Below are 24889 nucleotides of genomic sequence, written 5' to 3'. Positions count from 1 at the left end.
AGATGAAGAAATTTCACCTTTACATCCCAAGGTCTGGGACATTTTTATGTTTGCATCTGCTTTCTGTGTAGGTTTTCGTATTTACATTTCTTAGAGAGTTTCTTTGTGTTAATAGCCCTCTTCCTTCTCTGAGAGCAATAATCATTTTGTTCTCTGCAATGCAATTTTACGATCAAGCACTTCTGATCTTTTCAAACTTAGCTCTATTTTATATGTGTATTGTTAAAGACTTCTTTATGCCCTTGGTGCTGTGGTGCTTAAGGAGCCCTTTGAGCTTTGTGTGTGGCCATTTTGTTTGTACCTCGGCCTCTTTCTAACCTGATTCTGCCTCCTCTGCTCTTTGGCTGGGTGGAGGGCAGCTTGTAAGTGAAATTGTTAACAGTTGCTTGATGGGCTTACAGGGACCCCTGTAGATTCCAGATGATGATAGTTATGATGTGGACACAGGTAGGTGTAATAGCAGATTTGAACCTATTATGTTCTTGATCATCTTGTTATTCTTGAAACTTTGCTGAAACTCTAAATCACCTATTAAAAAAGTGTTTTTGCATTTAGTGTGGAAGATACAAAGCAGTCTATCATGCTGGAAAATACCAATCTGAGTTTTACAATGCACTTAGTGACGAGATGTTTGAGTCTTATTGTGTGAGGCATATAATAGAAGTCTGGGGGGAGGAGAAGGGGGATGAAGACACATTGGTCTTGGTAAGAACTGACCAAATCCACTTTATTCTTCATCTGTGGTGGAGTGTTAGGAGGACAGTGGGTCTATATTGGTATGACAGGGATCTGGATGAATGAAGGAATAAGCTGCAGCTTTCATGTCCTCCCTAAACTCTGCCCAGGGTGTCTGAAATCTTTTCTCTCGGGTTTCCTGCATGAGGGGAGGAGGGAGTGGGGAGTTTTGTCACTGAAACACACAGCTGGGTACAGGTGATGGAGAGGTGTTGGGCGTGCAAATACAGTTTTACCTGTCGGACAGCTCCTTAGCCGTGGCCCTCCAATGGCTCCACCGTACTTGTCATTCTCCTTGGAAGTTCAAGGATTTTTAAAGAAAAGACCAAACTGTTTTTAATGGTGCCAGAGTGGGTGCCAGAGAGATTGCAGTTTAAAGCCACATGATCAAAAATAAGTTTCTTTAAAGCCTTGAATTCTGTTTATAAAAATAGATGTTGAACATACGGTACAACATAAAAATCCATGTGGTCCTGCAAAAAAAAAAAAAAAGTAGAAAGCACTTTAGCCTAAACCAGATGTGCAAAAGAGAGCTCCTAAACGTATTTTGTATTTTTTATTTGTGTGTATGTGTTTGTGTATGTGGGAGATATTTTTGGTTCCTGCTAGGCTTCTTTGCAGCAAAGCCCCTTTCTAGAATTTACTTTCCTTTATTAGAGTTGCAGCTCGGCTTTGTGTGGGCCTCTGGGGGTTTTGGCCAGCCGTTGGCAATTTCTCTCAGACACCCAATTACCCCTGACGTCAATGCCGTCTCTCCCATCTCCCTTGGGTGCCCACATTTTTTCCTTTGTAACACTAATAGCTGACTAGCTAAGTGCCTGTTATTTCCTTGGCAGAAGATTTGATTGTGTTTTGGGCCGGATACTAAATCCAAAAACTATGTAAAAATGTCAATAGGTGAGTGCACATTGATTTCGGTTAGTCACAGTGATATTTGAGCCCCTTTGGGGGCTCTGTCTGGGGAAGTATTTTACAAGAAAGATAATATAACAGAAAATTACTGGAGCTGCACAGGTCTCTGGTGGATTTCTTAGGGGCCTGCTAAGTTTCTGTAGAATCAACAAATGCTTTATTAATCTAAATTTGCGGTTTTGTTCCTGCCTCTCTTCAGACGGTTCGGGCTCGCCGGAGGAGGCTCGGCGGGAGCGGGGCGGCCGGCGGCAGAGCCCGGCCGGGCCGGGGGGAGGCCGGGGCGGCCGCGGGCCCCTCCCCGCCCGGCCGAGGGCTGCGCTGGCAGATAACGGGGGACCGGGGGGTCCCTGCCAGCTGTGCGGGGCCGGCGCTGACTGGGAGCGGCTGATAAGAGCCCCGTGCGGCAGCCAGCCGGCAGCGCCGCTCCGCCAGCGCGCTGCGGGGCCGCGCCTGGCAAAGAAAGTTAAACACAACTGGTCCGGGGGCGGCGGGGAGGGCTGCGCTGGAAGATAATGGTAATTGATTGAATCAAAGTCGCAGAGCAGCCTTGTTTTTTTTTCCCTCGCAATTAATTTTTTTTTTTCTAATTTTCAGACCGGAGTATCCGAAGAGCTCAGGTTGCACCGAGCACATGCTGCACTAAAAGATAATAAGCACATGCCCTCTTCAGCTTTTTGGGGGAAATTCAGGCCAAGAAAAGGCGCAGCTAAATAAAGCGCACCCCCTTAAAGTTACGAGCACACGGCTCCAAGCTCAGCAGAGCGTGCTCTTAAGGACAGGGACAATCAATGGCTTTTTCAGGTCACCAGGCTGTGTGCTTGCTGGCTACCAGCGATCAGCAGCCAATTTTGCCCACAAAGCCAACAGATAGGCACCAGAGAAAGGGATTGTCAGGGGACTGAGTTGTGCAGTGTCCACACGTTGGGCATTTCTGCAGTCCTTCTTTCTTTCCTGCTCCCAACCACAGCCCCATACCCTTCAGCTCAAGATAGATGTAGAGGAGGACAGAGATTGATGCCACTCGTGTTTTTGTATCAGTTGCCTTGCAGGTTTAGTTTAGCCAGTTTGGATCTTTTTCACTGGCAACTTGCCGGCCAGAAATTTTTCTTCTCCTTTAAGGGGATTCCCCCCAGTAAAGCGTTCAGGAGTAGTAGTATAGTTTGTGTACTTTGAGTAAATCAAACCTTTTAGTCTTTGGCAGTCGCATCTACAAGCAGTAAAATCTTATGTCAGCACAGTGTGTAGAGTGCAGGATACCTAATAGCTAGTAAACCATTTAAAAAAGTCTTTGGCTTGATCAGATGTAGTGCTTAACGTATAGTGCTGTATCTTGCCCAGCACATAATTAGTATTGAGGATGGAAAAGCCTCCCCTGTGGACCATGACACCGCAGACCTAAACTGGCATTTTTTCACACATTAGAGTTTTCTTTCTTTAGTGGAAGACATTTCTTTGCTTGTTTTAAAAATCACTCTCTAAGACTTAACAGACTGTATTAGCGTATTGTGTATCTTAAATGAACCTTGCAAGCTCTAGCAGTGTATTCTTCTTCCCATATAGGCACTGTGTAGGGTGGGCAGGCAAGCAGTATTGTAGTGCCAGAGAGATCAAACGTTGGCTAGGAAAAAAAAACAACCCCAGCCCTAACCTGGGAAATAAAAATTAACCATCCCACTTTTGCAGTGATTTTGTTGGATCCCATCCTGGAACAAGTGTATGTATGGATGTGCTAGCAAAATGAATGGGCCTTGTTGAGGTAAGACACTGTGGTTTTTGTAATCATAAAGAAGTTGTGATTTTCACTAGAGCTCTGTCATGTTTTCCTCAGAATAGCAACAGAAGATTTCTTTATGTGTGGGCTGGATTTATGGTATTTCTTCCCAACTAGTGAAAGGGTGGAACATTTGCTGTCTCTTTGGGTAGGAGCAGGGTATCCTGATATCCTATCAAACAGACTAATAGGTCTCCTCTGCTGAAAGAGCTGGTAATCTGCCTTGTCATGACCATTGGTTATGAAAGGGACAAGTCAGCTGTGAAGAAAGATGACTTTCTTGAAGGAACCATGTAAAAACTTTGGCCTAATGCCAACACAACCATTGCTGATCAACTTTGGCAGGGACATGGCTCAAATTAGAGATTCCTTGTGTGGAAAAAGGCTTTTTTTCCTTTTTTCTTATAGGCTTGAGAGCCTACTGGGTTACTGTTGCTGACCTCCTCTCTTTGATGTTTCAGGTTCCAGTATAATTAAACCCACAACTGTAATGTGGTCTTGTCTCTTTAGCCACAGTGGTATGACTGGCAGGTGACACTGTCCTTCTCCACCTTAAACACAGCTGGTGAACTGCTCCTAGGCAGTCAGTGTTTTTAGGCTAGAGGAGTGCTTTGTAGCACCCCTTTTACCCTCCTCCTAGCCTGGCCAGTGTGCTCAGCCTGTTGGTCTCAGAAGTGCTGACAGCAATGTGGAAAACAAGTGCCAAAGGAAAAGTACTGTGAGGTCATTTGGATAGATAAAAGTGAATAGAATTAATGGAGATAAGGTGCACCCACTCAGCATCTGCCCACCTCTGTGCTCCTCTATGCTAAGGCACACTGCTGCCAGCGGAGCTGCTGCCAGGCTGTGCTGGCATTGAGCACTCTCTGAGCTGAGCCACCAGCCCTGCCTGGGAGGGGCATGGGGAAAAAAACAAAACCAGCTTCTGCTGGAAAGATTAAAAAAATTACCCCTGTGCTAAGATGCAATGCTGGGTTTTGGGGTGTGAGGCAGTCACAGGCAGCTGGAGGAGCTGGCCTCTCATGAGCCACCTCCTGAAGTTAAAAGGGGGCAGGTTTTAACTGAAAACCGAAACAAAGAGCACGGCTGGCTGTGCTGTCCCAGGCCGAGGCGCACTGGTGGCTGTAGGTTTTCCTGTTCGTGTCACCCCCAGTGCAGGTGCCGGCTGCGTGAGGCGCAGGCACAGCAGAGCTGCCGCTGCAGGACGGACACGCTGCACTCCCCATGCTGAGGTGGGACCTGTTCTCCTGCCCCACTCGTGTCTGTGGGGTGCAGAGGGGCCAGGGGCTGCAGCGGGCAGGCACGGTGGGTGAAGGGGAGGCGAGGTGAGGCAGGGTTTGGTGGTGGCAGTGGGGGGAAGCAGGTGGCTGGCACTGTGTTGGGGACACAGCGGGGCCAGCACCTCTGGGAGCAAAGGAGCTGTGGGACAACCCAAAAATACCAGGGTATTATTTTTTAAGATACCTTAAAGATGCCTTAAAGATACCTCCTCAATAGTCTGGGCAACAGACTTCTATGCTTGTTTTGCCACATCCTGTCTTTTAAATGTACAGTGGATGCACTAGAAGAAAAGCTGAGTGAATTCTCAAAGCAGTGAAGGTAGGAGAGTAGTAATGGTAGCAGCTGCTTGGGAGGTGGCAACAAGAGAGGAAATATTAGCATGGAGGGGAGCAGAAAAGGGAAGAATGGAGAGGGAAGCAACACCAAAATTATTTCTTTCACTTTATTAAGAACTTGGGAAATTTGTGAGTGAAGCAACAGAAAGCTTTTCCTGGAGCATTTGCTTTTTCTTACATTTGTACAGGCCAATGTGGCCTTGCAGCCCAGGTCTTTTTCCATTCCAGGGTGTTACACCTATTACCAAAATGTAGCTAAGGTATTAGCCATTAGGTATGGCTTTCAGGTGACTGCTCTAACAATGGGGTTGTTCTTGCCATATAATACACAGAACTTCGCTCAAGTCTCACAGCCAGAACACTACACCTGCCCTGGAGAATAAGGAGGAAATTCACCAGGTTAAGTTCATTCTGTGGAAGCATGCAGGAATATATCCAAGTTAAACTCAAAGAGAAATTATCAGATTGGCAGCAGATTTTGTCAGGTTTATGGTTGCGTTAGGAATCTCACATGAATCTTTGAATAGCTTTAGAATTGAAAAACTTAAAGGTTTTGAGAAAATTTGTTGCACAAAAATGATCAGTATGAGTATGTATATCATACAGGACAAGTAGGCAAGTAAGTAAGGCATCAGTTACTTTATGTTGAGACAGCCATGTGAACATAAGCACTAGAGCAGCGTGAATAGGCATTAAAGGAGCATAAGAGTTCTGCTTTGTCTTTTAGTTGTATGCAAGTGTGCAGGAGACCTGTGAAATTGTTCTTTCAGCTCTGGTAATGCCAGGTTTAAGGAGTGGTAGCTGAGCCATAGTGCCTTTCTGAAGCACATGGTCTTTGACTTTTTCTCCTAATCTTTGAATGTGCATTAAATTCTCCTAGGTTTTTTTTTGTTTGTTTGTTTTTTGTTTGTTTTTTTTTGACAGATTTTGGGCTTTTTTCCAGATCTTCATTATGTGGGTAGCAGTCTCTCCATTGCCATGTATTGATGGTCTCTTTTATATTGCTTTTATAGCCCCGCCCCATTGTCCCTGGTCTTGGGTTCACAGAGCTGGTAGACAAAGCAGTTGGCAAGGAAAGTGAATGACTTCAGGAAGGGATGGACTTGTGTGCTCTGACCATGGAGATGACAGAGATGTAGAAAGGATAGAAAGAGGGTAAGCAAGGTCTTGAAACTGGGGAAGCTGATGGATTGTGTCCCAGAGGAAGGTTAGAGTAACAGAACTGGAAATGGGGGCAGAGGATATGAGTCAGGGTGGGAACTGCCAAGAGGAAGATGTCAAAATGTCAAAAAAGCACAGGAAAAGAAGTATGGAAATAGACTGGTAAAAGGTAGAGTAGATCTGGAAGCAGTAACAACAAATGAAACACACAGGCTAAGATCGTTGACTCAGAAGAAGAGGTGGGAAGTGTAAGATGAAGTGAACAACTTCAGCAGAAGATAATGTCTTCCACTCTTAAAAAAGTCCAAAATTTAGTAAAAGGAAGAAATGCATCTACTCGATTTTATTTTCCTATGCTTTTTGCCAGGCAGATCTGCGTTCTTTTCCAACATTGATGGCTGTCTCATGATTTTCCTGAGACATTGTCATAGAAATAGACATGGGAAGCAAATGTCCTTCTTCTAGGAATTATGGTCAGGTAGTGTCTTTGCCCTGTGAGATGGGCTTCCAGTAGCTAGCCTATTAGAGAATTTTTTTTTCATAAAATATCCTCAAAAAAAAAAAAAAATATTGAAAAGGAGAGGTGACTTTCTTCTAGTAGCAAAAAAACCAAAGACTTTGAAAAACAGTTTATATAGAGGTCCTTTCCAAACTAAATTACTCTGTGATCGAACCTTCAGAGGAAAAAGAAAATGTGAAGTTTGAGTTTTGTTTCTGGTGCAGGTTGAAAAGGCTCAATGAGTTGCTCTGTTCTCGCGAAGTTCGATGACAACCAGGTGATTGGCTTCCACAGGCAAAATAAGAATTCCACTATCCTAGCAGCAAGTATTGCTTGAATTCCTGGGTAAATAACTCAATTAGCTTTACAAGATGCCCTTCTCTTGGGTTAGAGTCAGGATGTTCCTGCCTTTGCAGGAATACCCATGGGTTTCCAGAAAGTGAGACAGGAAAAGGCACACATGCTCCGAGTGACGGCAGCTTGAGCTCATTACTCTGATTTTCAGATATGCTGGCATTGTCTCAACAGCCTGCATTCACATTTATGGTATTTCCAGACTACTTATCTGGGCGAAAATGTGTGCTCAGCCTGCTCCAGTTATGTCTGAGCTTGAGCTCAGGGCTCAGACAATGCACACCATGACTTGGGCAGCCCCAGCGCTGGACTCTCAAAGGTGCAAAGGCAAGACACAAAGAGGAGGTAGCTCTCCATGCAGGTCTTTAACTTCTGGTGGTCCTGTTGGTGATCCCACTGTCTCCTGAGGTTCTCTGAACAAATGCATCAAAAATAGCTGACCTGTTAGTAAATTATTCCCTCCCACGAATGAGCATGTAACTATTTTTCTAATGAGATGCAGAAAATGAGTCTTATTCTGCACCATCCTTTTTAGTTTGCATTCCAATTAATTCTTTCATGTTAATTCATCTTGGAGTGTTTTGGAAGATTTCTCAGCATCTACCAGTGCATTTTGTGGGACAGTCTATAGAAAGGACAGAACGTTTGCTGAAGAGCCTTTACTGTATTTTCCCATTAGAATTCTCTACTCAGTGCTGAGGTTTCAAGAGGCTTTGAGTGAGCTGGTTGAGTCTCCTTTTGAACCCATCATGGATTTTTCTTTGTATTTTATTTCCTTTAAATATTATTCCCTTCCTTATGGCAACCACCTTTTGCCAAATAAGTATGGCACTCCAGTTCTTTCCAGCTTTTGCCCCATTTACCACCTTCCAAAAAGATTGCAGTGGCTATATGACCACATCTCAGATTTTCCCCAGAGGGAGCTCTGATTTCTTTTCAATCAGTTCATTTAATTGACCATGTTTATTTCCCTAGCCCTTGTGGCTCCCTGAGTGCAGCTATTCGTCAGAAGCTGGATCTTAAGCATCCTTTTCATGTTTTACCTGGAGAATTTCTTAAACCATCTCATCTGTTCTTGGCATTTGGGGCTAAGCTCAAAAGGGAAGCTCTCTCAATCAAAAGACTATCTAAATGGATAATGTGATACTTTGAGACCTGTAACAAGGAGGCAAATGTCCCAGTCCCAGCGCTCCCATGCTGATCCCACCAGAGCCACCGTAGCTTTGAAGGCTTGTTTGGGCAAGGTTCCCAACACGGATGTTTGCAAGACAGCTAACTGGAACTTGGTACACGTTCCTAGCATACTGCTTAGATGTAGAGCCTAGGCATGATGCCCACTTTGGAAAGCGGCTTTGTAGTCTATATCTGCTTAATTTAGTCCTCAGCTGGCCTCTCGAGAATGGCTGCTCACTGCATGTTGGTGTCCAAGAGCAGGAAGTGATGGAGGGAACTTTCATCAGAAAGATGAAGTAACTTGGCACTCATTGGAGTTTGGAGGCTAAATCGCTTCTTAAAAGATCATCCTTGCTGCTTGTCTAAGGAGTTTCCAAGCTGTAATAGGATGGGAAGAAGTATGTCTTTGTATCCTGTGTTCCCCTTTTCTAGATGTTGTCTTGGTGACATGAGCTTCCTTCTTCAAAGTCTATAAAATTCTGTTTGAATGCTTTTCATGCCCTAGCTTGGCATACAACATAAACCCAAACAAACTGACCTGAGACAGAAATGCATTTTCCTCTTCAGTGACTTCTGTCTGTGTCCACTGCTAGCATCTATATTAGCAAACACAATTTCTTGGGAACATCCCAGAGCTTTTCTTTTCCAGACTATTTTTAAGCTTGCAAAGTACTGTTATTCCTAGAAAGTTTGGTCAGCTTTTTCCCCATCAATTTTTGAATCCCTGTTCTATTACTTCCTTATGACATGTTTTATTCTGCCTTTTTAAAAATAAACATTCAGGGGTTGGATTAGATGATCTCCAGAGGTCTCTTCCAACCCTGGCTATTCTGTGATTCCATGAAACGTAAGTCAGGAGTAATTAGAGAGAAATGCACCACATTTGAAGTATAATGAATAGAAGTAAATGGTATGATGTGTTACTACAGTCAATGGTCAAATATCTGAATTTTAATCTTGAGGACTGAGTTAAATAAAAAGAGATCATTTTAAATAACTTGACATTACTTTAATAGTTCATGAAAGGTAAATCTGAACATTTGACTTCATTGCAATAATACAGCTAGTTTAAATTTTTATTATTTTTAAGCCTGTAGCCAGCAGGCTGGAGTAAGTTATTTGCAGCATATTTTTAAAGTCCATATTGAAATATTAGCCATAACTGTCTGCTGTGTATAAAAAAAAAGGGGGGGGGGAATGAATGTTTGAAGTTTAATCATGCTTCTACTTATGCGCAGTCCCAGAGCAATCCTTTTTTCTGCTGCTGAGCTCAAACAGCTAGTAGCCAGGTTTGATCTGCTGCCCCATGGAGCAGTGCCCTATGTGAATTTGAAGTTTTCTCAACCCGGGAGGCCTGCAAATAAAGACTAGCCTCAGGTAGCCAGAGCTCTCCTTCCCAAAGCAGCTCCCCGGGCGCTGCCTGGAGCAGTCCTCCTGAAATTGTTTCAGGCCATTGCTACAGACTATCTCTACTACTGCCCCTCTTACCCCTCCTTCCCTCTCCTCCTCCTGGCATAAGGGAGGAGTTTTGGAGTCCAGGAGTCCTATTTGACTTTAATAAAATGAAGAAAAAAATTTAAAAAAATGAAAAAGCAGAGCAGTTTGTAGGGAACTGGCACAGACTGTGGAAACAGGAGCCACAGCAAGACAAAACCCAGTGGCCTTCAAAACTTTTTTCCCTTCTTTCTCACCACATGACTTGGAGGATGTGGACAGTAATTAAAGGACCCCCTAGCTCTTCATTTTCTGTGCCTGGTCCTTTGATCTGGTTCGTGTCGGGTAGCTATTTTCATTGTTCCTGTCTTTTCTTTTATTCTCACCCAGCCCCTTTGATGTGAGCAATGATGATCTTTAATTCCAAAATAGGAGATGGGCAGGATAGCAGTACTGGCCTTATATAATGCATCTTTCACATCTTATTTTTAAACTTGAGCATAATAGGTGTAAGTCAGAGCCTGGGGAGCATTAACCCTTTCCATGCAGGGAAACTGCTGAGGAGGTTAAGAGCCTATGACTTTTGGTAATGTTAGTCAGGTTAATTTTCTGTAGATGCTTACAGATGTGTTTGTGAAAAAGATTATTATTATTACTATTTTCCTGCAAATATGATGGATCTCAAAATATAATCTGGAGGGAGTTTTTCCTAATTGTTCCCATGTGGGGAAAATGTGCTGAGAAAGAACAGTAAAGCTAATGCAGTTATTCTGACTGGCTTCACTTGGCAGCACAGTGGGAGTGAAGCATACTGTTTATTAGTGTATGTTAATAAACTATAAGGGACAAGCTGCAGGTGGCAGTTTATGAACTGTTAGCTCAGGTGAGATAGATGACAATATGGATGTTATTAGTAACATTAGCAGGAGAGAAGGGCTGGAGCTTCTTAACGTTGTCTTGAAATCACAGAAGCCCAGTGTGTCTCTGTGTGCTGCCTCTTCCTCACGGGATGCACAAACCAAGTAGTTGCACTCCAGCCAGGGTGGGTGGCACTGGGGCTGGAGCACCATCAGAAGTGGCATGTGCAGGAGCCCCTCTGCCAGCCAGCTGTGGGGACACTGCGCACCAGGCTGTGCCACCACCGTGCCATGCTTTGGGGGGTGGCACACAGGGCTGTGCCGTGCCATGCTTTGGGGGGTGGCACACAGGGCTGTGCCGTGCCATGCTTTGGGGGGTGGCACACAGGGCTCTGCTGTGCCGTGCTTTGGGGGGTGGCACACAGGATCTTGCCGTGCCATGCTTTGGGGGGTGGCACACAGGGCTGTGCCGTGCCATGCTTTGGGGGGTGGCACACAGGGCTCTGCTGTGCCGTGCTTTGGGGGGTGGCACACAGGATCTTGCCGTGCCATGCTTTGGGGGGTGGCACACAGGGCTGTGCCGTGCCATGCTTTGGGGGGTGGCACACAGGGCTCTGCTGTGCCATGCTTTGGGGGGTGGCACACAGGGCTCTGCCATGCCGTGCTTTGGGGGGTGGCACACAGGATCTTGCCGTGCCATGCTTTGGGGGGTGGCACACAGGGCTCTGCTGTGCCATGCTTTGGGGGGTGGCACACAGGGCTCTGCCGTGCCGTGCTTTGGGGGGTGGCACAGGCATGGAGAGCAGCACAGTGGCCCCGTGGCCCTGCGGTGGGGAGCCCTCGTGTGCCCCGCAGCAGCCCCAGCGGGGCAGGTGGTGCTGGCGGAGCCCTGCCCGGTGTCCCCGGGGAGCTCGGCATTACCGCGGTCCCCATCTGCCTCGGCGGCACCTCCTCCCTCCGGGCCCCACAACAAAGGCTCTGCTGCTGCTGCTGCTGCACCCTGCCCGAGCCGGCCCGGTGACATCTGCAGGGTTCAGCCGTCACAGCACAATCCGCTCGGGAAATGCAGCTGTAATTGTAAATAGGGAGTCCAGAATTTTCCTACTTCGGGTCTTGAGGCACCCGCGCCCTGGAGGGGGGAGCTCAGCTTTCCTCAGTGCCTTTTATTTTAGTAGGATCTGCGACTTTCTGGAAATTTGGAAAACTATAGGTCTGCTGCTAAGCCACTTAAATGTTTATGTTTCAACAGCATATCACTGTTTTTCGTGTTCAGAAGAAGACCTGAATGGGCATAAATTAAAAATAAAATCCCAACGTTTTCCTGTAGAATTAATTGGAGGCATAATATAGCAAATTGAAAATAAGAAATAACAAAGAAGCAGTGAGGATAACAAAGACTAAGTGTGGTAATGGACAGAGGCGGCTTGATGAGTCTGATTATGTTTTAGTTTAAAGCCTGCCTTTTTCTTTTCATTCACAAAATATATATGCATAAGTAGCTTTGTGTCTGAAACAAATTTAGATATGGATTTATACCTTCATGACACCTGCACTTCTAGGGACATAAAATGTGTGTTATGTTTGTGTAGTTCTTAAAATAACAGCTGTTTATTAGATAACTTTCAGGGCAATTTTTATATGTTATGGTCCTGGATCAGCAAAGTAATTCAGCAGATGCCCAACTTGAGCACGTGATGGGACACGTAGGCTTTTCAGCCTGCACTTGCTTAAACCTGGGCACATGCTTAAATAGTTTGCTGAATAGGGGCCAAGACCACATGTAGTGAATACCTATAATTAACTTTGTTAAATGGCTTACAATATGCCACTTATTTCCATGTGCTTTTAAATTAATTTCCCACTTGAACATTATTTGGGCTGAACTTCTGTGTGTTTGTCCTTGTCTGCAGAGCTTTTTTTTTTTATTTTTTATTTTATTTTTATTAAATGCGTTTGGTTCCCTTAGAATATTTGTTAGACATGAAGAAGGAAGAATTCTCTTCTAGTTCTTCCAGTACAGTTGGTCTTTAGTACCAGTGGTTTTGTAGCTGGGGTGCTTTAAGGAAATAGGGGAAGGAAAGGATGTAGAAGAGAATAATATTTCACTGGAGCAGCTTCTAGAGTTGGAAAAAGTCGACACGTGTCTGAGACCTGGCAAAGGGATATGGAACCTGTAATCTTGTCCACTTTTTCCAGCTATATCAGCTAATCTAATAATAGAAGCTTTTAGGGCGATGTAATGTCTTTTTTTAGACACAGAAAACAAACAGTGAAATTGCAAAGGGGAAAGTTGGCACCAATACATTCCTCAATGAGTACTAGGGCCCTTTCTTCACTTGGAAAGGAAAAAAAAAAATCCCTCTTTCTAAAGCAACCTTGTTTTAAGGGCTCAAGCACGCCCAGATAGCCTCTAGTTAGGTTTCAGCAGTCTAATGAAGCCTGCCTTTTTTGTGATTTCACTGCACATACTCCCTGCCTGCCTTGATTGGCAGCTGGGTAGCAGACCTCTGCAGCTGTGACAATTTGCCTGAGGGAGACTGTAAGTGTCTCATTGAAACTTGCATTGTAAAATCCTCCAAAATGCCTCCCATAATATTAGGCACAGGAGAAAAACACAGGTGTGAAAAACTTTCACAGATCCCATGAGTTCAATGTCTCTTGGCAGCTTTGGTGGATTCAGTGTTATAATATAAATTTTAAACTTGCTCTTGCAAAACAGAAGTTGCTCCGTCTTCTGTCACAAGAAGTGTTGAAAGCCGGCAGCGCCTGCACCGAGCTTGTCTTTCCAGGGCGATGGGGATTGGTTATCCATGGGTGAAACCTGTCTACCTGCTGTAACTCAGCAGCCTATTCCAGCACGGAGAGGACACAGGTGTCCCTGCTGCTGGGGCATCTCGCTGGCATGGCAGAGTTTTAGGAGCTCCTGTTTTCCAAGTGAAGGCATGGTCTCATCCTGTCCAAAAATGAGCGCTCGTTGATTGATTCTGCTTCCAGTGAAGGAGGGATTTGAAAACCTAAGAGGTGTCTCCGTGAAATCAACCTTCCTATATGTATGTACAGTCATTTTCTCTTCCACTGGTTAAGTAGCTTAACGTACTCCTCACTGGCACATAGGTGAGATTCAGCATTGCCAGCATGACTGGAAGATGAATCTCGGCTTCTGAATGCCTGATCCTTTTGCTGGTGTGTTTGTTCCCAACTGCTCGCCTGTGTGCTACAGCAACTTTGCTTCTTACATTTGCCATAAAGGAATCTCAATATGACTGCAGCCTTAAGATCTGGCACTTCAACAGTCTCAGTAGGTTCAACACAATATTCAGGAATTAAAGTTCTGAAGAAATGCAAGCAGCTAAATTTAGACTTAAGAAACGTGCCTGATTTGAGTGAGCTGTGGGTATGCTGATACATGGAAGTTTCCCTGCAAGCCAGCCGTGCTTTATTTGTTGCTTAAAGGGAGGAGATTTTAGTTAAGTTGGAACATTTGATTTGCTTTCTTGAATTGTTTTTGATTAGTGACTGAGTGCAAGGTTAAGCTTTAATAACATATCCATTGTAATAAAATCATGCTGTTGAGTGATACATGTGGCTAAAAAGATTTAGATATACTAGTCTGTTAAACTAATACAATTTGGAAATGCTCTGGAAATAAGCAAATAAAATAAGAACCAAAGGCAGATTTAAAGATTTTTTTAACTCTTTCTGGGACTAAGATTTTTGTGACTAGACTGGCCTGTTCTGGCAAGCTGGGTGAACAAGGCAGCATGGCTGCAGCCTTGATAAAAGAGAAACTGATTTGAATTTAGTAATGCATCACTGAGTTTCTGCTGTGATGAACTAGTAACAGACCCAGTGACTAGTTAAAGCTGAAAATAACAAATCTCAAATTCAAATGACATTCAAAAGTTTCATGAGAGACTCTCAGTACTTTTCACCTTCTTTTCTGAACTACAAACTTTGGTCAGTTCAAGACAAGTCAACAATGCCATAATATGTAGATATTGTGAGTTGGTAGTTGCAGTAGGGCTGAGGTTTTAGTTTCAGATTTTATCAGGGTTTCTGCTCTCGGTGCTTTCCGCAGACTGTCCTAAGAGCCACAAAACTTGTGCTGATGTATAGAGATTCAATGTACTGTAAACTACACAAGAGGGCTCAGTTTCATGGATGTGTGAAGCTTTTGTGTAAATGTTTTTAGTAGTGTCAATTGAGAAGCTGAACTCTAAGTTCAGTTAAGCATTAGGGGTATCAATTTAAAGCTCAATTTGAGTTACTTGTTTGTTGAGGCTGGTTCATTTCACGGGAACGTTTTAAACAAACTTTGCAAAGCAGTTCAGTATTGTGTTTCTTATTTCACGGATGGGGAAACTGAGGCACAAAGCTATGGAGATTCTTACCTTTCTAATGAGAAGGGAATGCTAACAGAACATTCAGTGGAGCCTCCAGACAGTGCTGCTGACGTATGTGCCACTCCGTATCAGCTCCCAGTTACTGACTGCTGTGTGCTGCTCCTTGTCTAGCAGGGGAGTCTAGTTTGTCAAAGGGAAGGGGTTTTGTCTCATCATCAAGGAAGGAAATGAATTTAATTGTCAAAGGTTGGGAAAGCCATTGTCTTCCCTTTTATGGCAGTGAACGTCCCATGTTCCTCTGCTTACCAAATAAATAAATGAAACTATAAAGGAGATGGTAGCTTAGATTAAAAAAAAACCAACCCAGCATTGTAATCCAGAGCATCTGTTTTCTACTGTATTTTTTCCCTGGTCTCTTTTTATAATTTACATCCAAAGCATGAAGTGACAGAATTTGGCAGACTCAGATCTGTACAGTAGAGCTTAATGGTTTTGTAGCAGGGAATAAATAAAGCCCCTCAAGCCTGCTTAGTTCTCACCCATGCACATGAGCAGGGAGTGGGGGAAGGAGTGTTGTATTTTTCTTGGATAAAAAATCTTTTAGGTTTCTCCTAATCTGGCACCTGGAGGTCCAGCTGTGCTGGCTTGAGGCTGTGTGTAGCCTTGTGCATGGGAAAGATGATGGACAGGCCGCTGTAGAAGTTGAAATGTTTCACGTCTCTACAGGCAATATGTATAACTATATTTGTGAATAGTGGCAGTGCGCAATTGGAGGTGGAATTACTCTTCAAACTATGATTTGCTAATAGTGCTACAGTCTGGGCTGGTTTCTGTTGCGATTTGTGGGGAGGGCCAGCAGCGTGTGGATTTTCCAGCTTTGCTTGCTCGTGCTACAGCAGCCATGGAGCCTCTGTGCCTGCCATCATTGCTTCCTGTCTAGATGAGCTGACTGTAAATTATTTTTCCTGGTTTGAGCTCTGCACGTGGCCTGGAAATGTGTTACTCTGGTTATGTTTGGCTTGGTCTTCTGCTAATTTATACCAGTTTCTACTTCAATATATTTCCATTGGCTTAATTCAATGGCAGTATTTCTAATTTACTTGGGTATAAGTAAGAGTATTGGGTTCATTACTCCTAACACTTTAGTATCCTGATTTATTTTTGTTCTTCAGTCACACAAATACCAAGGTTAATTTGTTCTTAAACACTTGATTTTCTAGGACATAAAATGATTCCATATTTAAAGAAGAAAAGTTTTATTCTGCAAAGTCGTCTAGGTTGGGGGATGGTGGGTTTTGTTTATTTGGCTTACAGAACTTAGAAAATGCTGGGTTAATATTTGAGAACTGAAAGATTTAATTTGCCCTCACTGGTACTCTTGGATCCTCTGGATTCCTCAGCTGTGGATTGGGAGCTGATTTGGAGTGGCACATACTTGGCCCAAAATATTTCCAGTGCCTCTAGTAATAAGTGATTTTAATGGAGAACTTTTCACAGCAGAGGACTCGAAGATATAGTCTGTGCTTTAATAAAGATGCTATGTCTCCACAGTGTACATTAGTCAGTGAGTTAAACAAGCATCAACATTAAAACAGACATTATCCCCTGCAGTGTATTTTCTTAGTGCTTCGTCCATTACAGCTCTCAAATGGTGAGGTTTCTAGTCCTTCCTGGTGGAAACAGCTCTTTTCTAACATTTATTGCAGATATTTTCCCAGTGTCTTACAAAAAATTGTTCTTTCTTCTCTTCTGCCCTCCCCAAATGCTCAGTGGAATGCAGTGATGGTGTTTACCGTACATGAACCCCTTGGAAGCAGTTCCTGCACCTTCCTTAGCTGTTCTTTAACAAAGATACATATAATCAGACCTTTTAACCTTTCCTCATAAATCAGTCCATCCAGCTCATTAATCACTTCTATTGCCTTCTACTGAATTCTCTCCAATTTGTCATCATCCTGTGGCTGGGGACAGCTCAGTGACGGCAGCCCTGCACAGAGGTTCAGTACCAGCCCACTGCACCCAGAGATCAGGATTTATTTATTTTGTCCCTCTTTCCTTTTGCTTTATTCCCAGTCAGAATATATCTCCTACCCACTCTGCATAATCACTTCTTTAAAACATTTATGGAGATAATTTGCAGTCTTACCATTCTCTGATGTTGAGTTAGCAGAGGTTGAAAGAGCAAAGAATCCTTTGTGTGACACTTTGTGTCTCTCCCTCCCTTCCTTCCCCTGCTTCCCACCCCAAAATAAACAACACAACTCTTGATTTGGTGCATATGGTCGTATTGAATGTGAGGAAAGAGGTAACATTAGAGAGGAAAAAAAGATGCTGAAAATATAATTGCCTAATTGTGAATCCTAAGTAGTGCAGGCAGCAGGGGCGGCCCTGACTGGAAGAAATCAGAGGGTCACTAATTCATACTGCCAACATCCTAATTAGCTGTGCAAATGTAATGTTTATATTGTTGGGGATGGATTACAATATCCATTGTAGAATGGAAAGAAATAAATGAATTGTGTCAGTGGAGCTATGTAGAAAACACTCCTGCCACCCCATTAAACCATGAGAAGTAGCTTAGCTACTAAAAAAAGTTTGTTTTCAGGCTGATGCGCAAGTCTAATTGGGTTTCCAAAGAAAGGAACATGTTTTAATTATTAATTAGAAATCAGAGGAGTAAAAGAGTGGAAATCTGCTTCAGCTGGAGGTTTTGCTCAATGCTGGATTTCTCCTTAATAAGCTGAAACATTCCAGGCCTGCCTTAGTTAGCGGTTGGGTGCAGTGGCTTTACTCGGGGGGTAGACATCTTAATGCTCATGTAATTATCATGTAATTATTTTGTAATGTGGGATCAAAATTTTGCATAGATGGCATTCTTTCACTGAACTTGAAAAATAAAAAAGTTGTGTTCATTAATGCAGTGATTCAGTCATTTTAGTCTAAGAAGCAGGATTCCCTCATCCCCCTCCCTATCTCTTTAAGACACAAATATTTTGAAACAGTTTTAGGGATGGTGACCTCAAGATGAATAGAATTATTTAATTTAGATTTTGTTGAATATTTAACAGATTTCTTGTTGGTAATACTGCCTTTCAACAGAAGTGTCAAGTGGGTTGCAATTAACATCAAAGCTGATAGGTACAAATAAGCGATGATCCTGTCTGCTAACACAGGGTGTGCAGGTTCATAAAGGGGAATATCTGTGGAAGTTGCTTTCTCTCTATGAATTTTCCTCCCTGTTACCACTGAACTTCTGGAATCAAAGTTGTTAAAGACTGATAGACTTTGTCAGAAGATGTTAAGTGGATTATGGCCCATCATAATAAATATTCCCTATGGAGAGACAGGGTATGTTCTCATGAACAGAGAGTATGGAGCTGCCTCTTTTGACTTGTGCTTTCTAGTGCCTAGAAGTAGTCTCGAGCAGAGTTCTGCTCTGTTTACAACTGCACACAGCTTGTCTGCACAGATGAAAATGTTACTGGGCCAGTGCCGTAGCTCTTATGGCTGGAAATCACTGACAGCCTGGATCCAAGCTGAATCACAGGTTAAACCTGACAAGTTAAAGAGCATAGCAAGAGCTGCTGGCTCTTGAGTTGCCAGATGTTTGTAGATCCATGAGTGTCTTAAGGGGAGCTGCCCATTAAATGTCTCAACTTTAACAGGAAAAGAGGATGGGAAAGAAGAGCATATGACTCCATATGGCTCCCTCAGTGTAGCAGTAAATCCTTTGTTAGTGGGGTGCAACTGTGAGGAAGTACAGAGCTGTCTCCTGATGTTGCTGTTTCATAGCAAAAAATCCATGGAGGAGATGGGGAGGATATAGCTAGTGTGAAGTGGATGGCTTCCTTTGGGGTTATGGCTTCCATGAACTTGTAGGTGCAGCATTATAATAAACAAAATATCTGACTTAACAGAACAACTGTTAAAAACATTTAAATTGGCCATTTTTTCATGTGTCTGCTGAAATTATTATGTTTGAAAATGTTTGGTATGTATTCACAAGAGAATGCAAAAGAAGATTGAAAATTCACAAAAGAAGTAAAATTTCCTAATTGTGGGCCATTTAGCACCTGTTCTTGCCTATATGACTCAATATACCTTTTCCAAAACCTCGTTTTAAGAAGGAAAAGTTTCTTAGTTGTTCTTTATCAGATAGCTGCACTGTGCTGTCCTACCCCTTCTCTACAGATTATTTACATGATGTTTAGCTGTAAAGGATTTCACAAAGATGGATACCAGTATCAAGAAGGGACACTGATTTGCGCTGCTACCAAGAGCTAATTCTTCTTGTGTGAATTATAAGGCAGCTTTGGTCCCCCCTCCCTACTAACAAAGTTTTCCCTATTATCAGAAAGGAAACCTACTTCACGAATTGTATTCTCCCAGCAGAAGTCAGGTTAAGCTTCATACTGTAGTGGAAGTAACAAGTAATTAAGAATAACAAGCAATTGTGATTAAAAACTCAAAAGAAAACCTTCACTTTCAAGGGGCCATATGTTTGTAAAAGTGCTTCCCAGCTGAACCATATGGATGGGTGGAATGTGGGATATCCTGCACATTGGGAAGAGGCTGTAATAATTTGTTACTTGACATATTACTGTCATGTTTCCTTTTGATCATGCCAGACATCCACAGGTCTCTGTCACATCCTTGTAGGAGAATGAACATGGGTCTCTGCAAACTAAGTACCTTATCTTAGTTAATATCAGAGTTAAATCAGTTAGTTAATAGCAGAGTTAAAAGTGTGCCTGTAATTAAAAGAAGACCAGCTTCTAACAGAAGTTGCCTTGGTCAGGTGTCGGAGTCATTGATCCTGTCCCTTCCCCTCTCTTGCTGGAACCTGGAAAAACAGTTGCAAGTACCATTTTGAAGGCTGTTTTGCCAAGTGTCTGGCAAATGCTGCATGTCAAAACATCCATTTTTTTTCCCCTCTGTGGGCAAAGAGTGAGCCCAACTCACTTGTATGTTCATTGGTCACATTAAGGAGGCTAAACACGCCATCCAGTAAAATGCTGTAGCTTCAAAAGGGGATCTGGTGCTTCATTTTGTGGAGGCTGCTTCATCCCATTGTGAAAAAGGAAGCGCCTGCTGCTGTGGAGCAATAATAAAGATGTATCATAAACCATGGATAGTCTTTAATCAACTTCAGCAGCTTCGTGGAGACCTTGTAGCAGGGTTTTAGGCTGAGATTCATGCGAGAGTGCACGGTGATATCTTAGAAAGGGACATCATGAAGCCTCGTGTGAGTGTGAAGGGACTGCTGACACTGACATCTAATATCTTGAATATATGTTCTGCTGTTGTGCCTCCTGGCTCAGCCTTGGTAGTTTCTTCATCCACTACTACTTGAGGAAGCTCATCTGGTTGTGTGGGAGAGGATGTGATTAGCAGCAGCAGTGGCATGTGCCTAGCACTGCTGTGTGACTTGCAGAGGTGCTTGTGAGATGCCTGAAGGGTGTTTATGTTCATGTTGCCATTTTCAGTAATCAGCTCTTATTGATTTTTTCACAAGAAATCAAAGTTATTTTATAGGAAAATATTATGGAGGTTTCTCTTTGATCAATGGATTTTTGATTTCTAAAACTTGCAGCAACCTAGAAGCTTTTGTACTTTTTGGCCCCCTGTGCTTCAGCACACACAATAAACCTGTCTTTGAACTAGTCTGGGAAGTGTTTGACGTGGAACCTTTGCTGATGTATTGTTTTTCTTCCTAAGCCATCAGTGGAACAACTTGCTGCTTCCTCCTTGCATGAAGAAGCTGGCCCACCTCAATCCCCCTTAGCACCAGTGAACCCCAACACCGCAAAAGAACCTCCATGTCTAACTTGTATGCAGGCAGCATCAAGTCTGGGAGGTAGTAGTATATGGTTTGCAAGTTCTTGCATTATACGTTTTCAGTAGAAATGTTTTTAATGGAAACGCAAGCAATAAATTCAGGCCCTGTAGGTATGGATTTAGGTATTGTTTAGTTTTCTTCAGTCTAGAGAAGCTTTTGCAGTCAGCTGCCCTGCAGTGGGCTAATGCTGGCTGGCTGCCAGATGCCCACCCAGCTGCTCTCTCCCTCCCCAGCCTCAAGAGGACTGGCAGAGAAAGTAAGATGAAAAAGCTGAATTGAGATAAAGATAGGGAGATAGCTCAGCAATTACTGTCATGGGCAGAGCAGACTCGATTTGAAACTAACTGACTTTTCCTTCATGCCCCAGGAGTGCTGGGCACTGGGGGGTTATGGCCAGTCCAGTGATGGTCAGCCAGCGGTGGGTCTGCCGTGGAGCAGCTGCATCCAGCCCAGAGCAGCCCCTGATCCCTTCTCACAGCAGCCCCCCTGCAGCCCCACAGCACAGCCTCGCACACCCAGTGCACGCTCACATTTCCAGCCTGTGCTGTGCAGCACGGCCCGGCCAGCCTGACCCCTGGCCTCCAAGCAGATGTCTCCAACTTTTCTTGCCTGCTGTCAGGGTAAGTAGGTGAGGGCTCTCACACGAATGTTGATCCTGAGCCCGGCTTGTGGAGGCCCTCTTTGATGTTTTATTTTGGCTACTTGCCAGGGGGTCCAATTTTTAAAGCACAGGGGTAACAATCAGATTATTTTTATTATCCCTGCTTCAGAATTCACTGTTCTGCAGACATCGTTTCCTGCGCTCTTGCTGGGTAGCAAAATGTCCCCGAGAAGGATGTGCCACCAGATGCAAGATCTGTTTCTGTGTTGCTGGGAGGAATAACACAGGGACTGCAAAAGTTGCCTGGCTGTTCAAATATTAATGTCACAAACTGTGGCTTGCTCTTCACTGCTTTCCTCATTTAGCCATCCCAGAGCACTATTTGGAAACGAGCACAATGCACCTGGTGGGTCAAGAAAAGCCTTCCTTGCTTTTGTTCTGGATACGTGGTGATGTGGGATAGCATGTTGTGGTGCAAGAGTAAGTGTGTGTTGTAGAAAAACTCAGTATAGAATTAATACCTGCCTGGAGGTTTCTATGTGCTTAGGTGGGAAATTCAGCCTTATCAATCATTCTTTGTGTTTCACTCTTCAGAATAAGTACCATTCAGATTTATGGGCTGCCTAATTTATTAATCTGAATAAAAAGAAGACAAAGATCTATCTGATTCATTGAATATAATCTTTTGGGCAGATCAGGAAGATGAAGAAAAATACTGAGCGCTGGCTTGGAATAGAAATCTTCAAATATTATCATTTGATCTAGAAATAAACTGGCAGAGCACAAAGGTTGCCTACATTTAACATTCATAGCATTTTACTACTAGATACAGTGCTTACCTCAGATGTCAGAAAATAAGAGACTTGGCACAAAAGCTGGGTTTTATTCATTTTGTGACACTCTTCCTAATGCTACCCAAACCAGCATGTGTTGGTCTAATTGCCCTTCTGTATCTCCATTTTTATATCACTGTAGCTCTTTGGAATTTGGAAATTCTTTATTATTCTGTGTACTGTAACATTTGAAACTGTGCTTGAGCCTAACTGTATTTTGATGCCACTGCTTGCTTTAAATGGCAGAAGCACTGAATATAAATTAGAATATATTAGCATTTTGCTGACTTAGAAGATGACATTTATTGTGAGGCACAAAGAGTTAATCTTAGACTTTTAGCTCTGAGCTTACTTTATTGAGCTTCTGCATACACGTGTTAATTTTCTCAGATGAGGGATAATGGATGTCACTTGAGAAAACAATACTGATTTGGGTTCTTTCATAGTTTGTGGGTTTATGTCCCACATGGTATAGAAGCAGGCTCTGGGAGATTGCCTGAAATATGCCTGGCCTCTCAGCTGCACTAAAAATAATTTCTGCTTCCCTTATTTCTAGAAGTAATTCTGAGATGCTGCAAACCTTTATCAGTTTAGGAAAAAGATTTCTCTTAAGCTTTCAAATAACAACAAGGGAATGGTCTTTAGGTGTGACTGTTGTATATCCAAACCACTCCTTTGTAAAAATGCACGCGTGTTGTGGATTTTTGTTTAGTTTAATCACTTTTGTTATGAAGTGTTCTTGATTGGGTGACCTTTCTTTGAGAGCAGCAGTTCACATTGGATTTTGGCAAAATGGGTTTGATCATCCTTGCTTTACTAAGCACTAGCACCTAGATGACAGTAATTCACCCTCTAATACCCCCACAAAACCTATTTATGCAGAACTTGACATGATTTGCGGTCTCTGTAAAGAAGGAATATAGGACTTAAGCAGTGCCTAGAATTATTTTTTTGACCTCCATTAGAGTTATTGGTTGAAGTATTAGGCTCTTCAGACAACTAAGCTGTTCTTGCTCTAACCTGGCACTTAGCACCTATCAATTCTGTGGCATTCATGTGTCTCCCTCCTAACCTGGAGGTGAAAAAATTGCAAGGGAAATTGCTGCCCAGCATTGGAGAGTTTCAGGCAGCCAGTTAAATTGATCTTAGTAGTGATAATAGTCCAATTTAAGGCAACACGATCACAACCTTTTTATTAATATTTGCTGTCCATTTTAACATGTTGCCTGTGAATGCCAATAAGCATCCCAGTGTCAGGGTACTCATTTGAGCTTTGTGATCTGCAGCATACACAGGTACAGAAGTATTATTTTATTTGTTTGTTTCTGAGGACAGAAAAAAATGCTGGCAGCTAATAGATTCTAGAGATGTTTTTTCTAACACTAATTTTAAGGAAGTGTGTGAATAGAAAAAATTGTTTCTGAGAATTCAGATAACATCTGCATTAATATGGTATATTGTAAGGATCATTAATGTTCAGAGTATGTTATCAGGTGTTCTCTAATGCACTTTTGATGAGCTGTAATGATGCTTGCTGTAGTGTTTTTTCATCTCTACTCTCCCTCCCTTTTTTTTTCTGCTTGATTGTAATAATGACTTAACCCAGGTGGTAGACTCTATCCAGAAAGTGCCCAAGGGAAATATTATTCCCTAGTACCAGCAAACATCACAGATAGTCACTGAGTTCACTATGAAGTTTCCTCAGGAGGGAAGATCTTGGATCTCCCCTTGGGTATCTGGACCTGCCCCACATTTGCAGTGTAATAATCTGGCTTTGGGATGAGATGGAGAAATGGCAGAGAGAAACAAAATGAAAAATGTAAGTGGAAGGGAAGGAAAAAACCCAGTAATATATGGTAACTTTTGAAATTACTGATTTTTGTTAGAATATTACTTGTCATAGATAAGGGTCCTGGAAAGTATTTGGATAATTTTGAGATTATTATTAAAGAGCACAGTGAAATTTAAAATGACAAGGATGAGTGCAAGGATAGAGATTCTTCCCTTTGGATATCTCAGGGTATTGGTTGGTTATGATCCTGCTAGAAAATACTTCTGGTTTTTGGATATGACTGATATTTGTCCTTAATATTTGTCTTTTGTAGCTCTCTTAATCTGCACTATCAGCCAGGAAATGTATTTTTAAGCTCTGGTTTCCTGGTCCTTGTTATGCCACCCAGCAAGCTTTAAATAAATGTCACGGATCTGCTGTAGCTTTGTCAAGTAGACAAGGTGTCTAAAAGTGAAAAAGTGAAAATGCAGGCAGTAGTGATAGAAAAATACTACACATGCTTTTCAGCTGAGCACAGTCTTTGTAGTAGTGAGTGTGCAGTGTCAGGCATCACTCACTGTGTGCTATTAGGATTTACTGGCAGTAGCCAGCACAGGCACCACAAGCAAGAGTAAATCACATTGGTTGTTCAAAAGATGGTCTCTTGTAAGTTTACCCTTACATGGTAAGTTTACCCTTACCATGGCTTTACACACATGTGGGAAGAAGGGGTTTCTTTGTTTTCTTATTTTTTCCAAATCTCTGTTTCATTGTTTGTAGTAGAATTCAAAAATAAAGTACCCAGGAAGAAAATTATGCTGTTGGGTTGCTTTTGGCTATGTTATATTGAAAGCTATACTTTGCAAATGTAATCTGTAACAGCAAACTGTGTACAAAGGAAAAGCAGTTGTGTGTTGCACGCTACATTTTCCATTTTCTGTATAAAAGCATGTTTAAATAATTTTATTCCCTCCCCTTTTCACTGTCTTA

General features: G+C 42.8%; 1 protein-coding gene across 10 annotated transcripts in view; it reads left to right on the top strand.

The window, feature by feature from the left end:
* The window catches only part of ZNF423 (zinc finger protein 423), a 267337-nt gene that overhangs the window by 130665 nt on the left and 111783 nt on the right, over window positions 1–24889 (top strand). The window contains exons 1-3 of one of the 10 annotated variants that reach the window (XM_086848264.1): window positions 1525–1632; window positions 2242–2264; window positions 3331–3403. The exons of 6 other annotated variants lie outside the window; for them this stretch is intronic. The gene's annotated coding sequence lies outside the window, so the exon portion shown is untranslated. Of the gene's footprint in view, window positions 1–1524; window positions 1633–1914; window positions 2163–2241; window positions 2265–3330; window positions 3404–4488; window positions 4651–24889 lie in introns of those variants that run through there. 3 more of the 10 variants (XM_086848262.1, XM_086848265.1, XM_086848263.1) reach the window with 3 other exon arrangements.

This window comes from Cyanistes caeruleus, chromosome 12 (genome assembly GCF_971803275.1).
Source record: "Cyanistes caeruleus chromosome 12, bCyaCae1.hap1.1, whole genome shotgun sequence".
Taxonomy (NCBI): domain Eukaryota; kingdom Metazoa; phylum Chordata; class Aves; order Passeriformes; family Paridae; genus Cyanistes; species Cyanistes caeruleus.
This window is presented reverse-complemented; position numbering and strand designations above follow the sequence as displayed.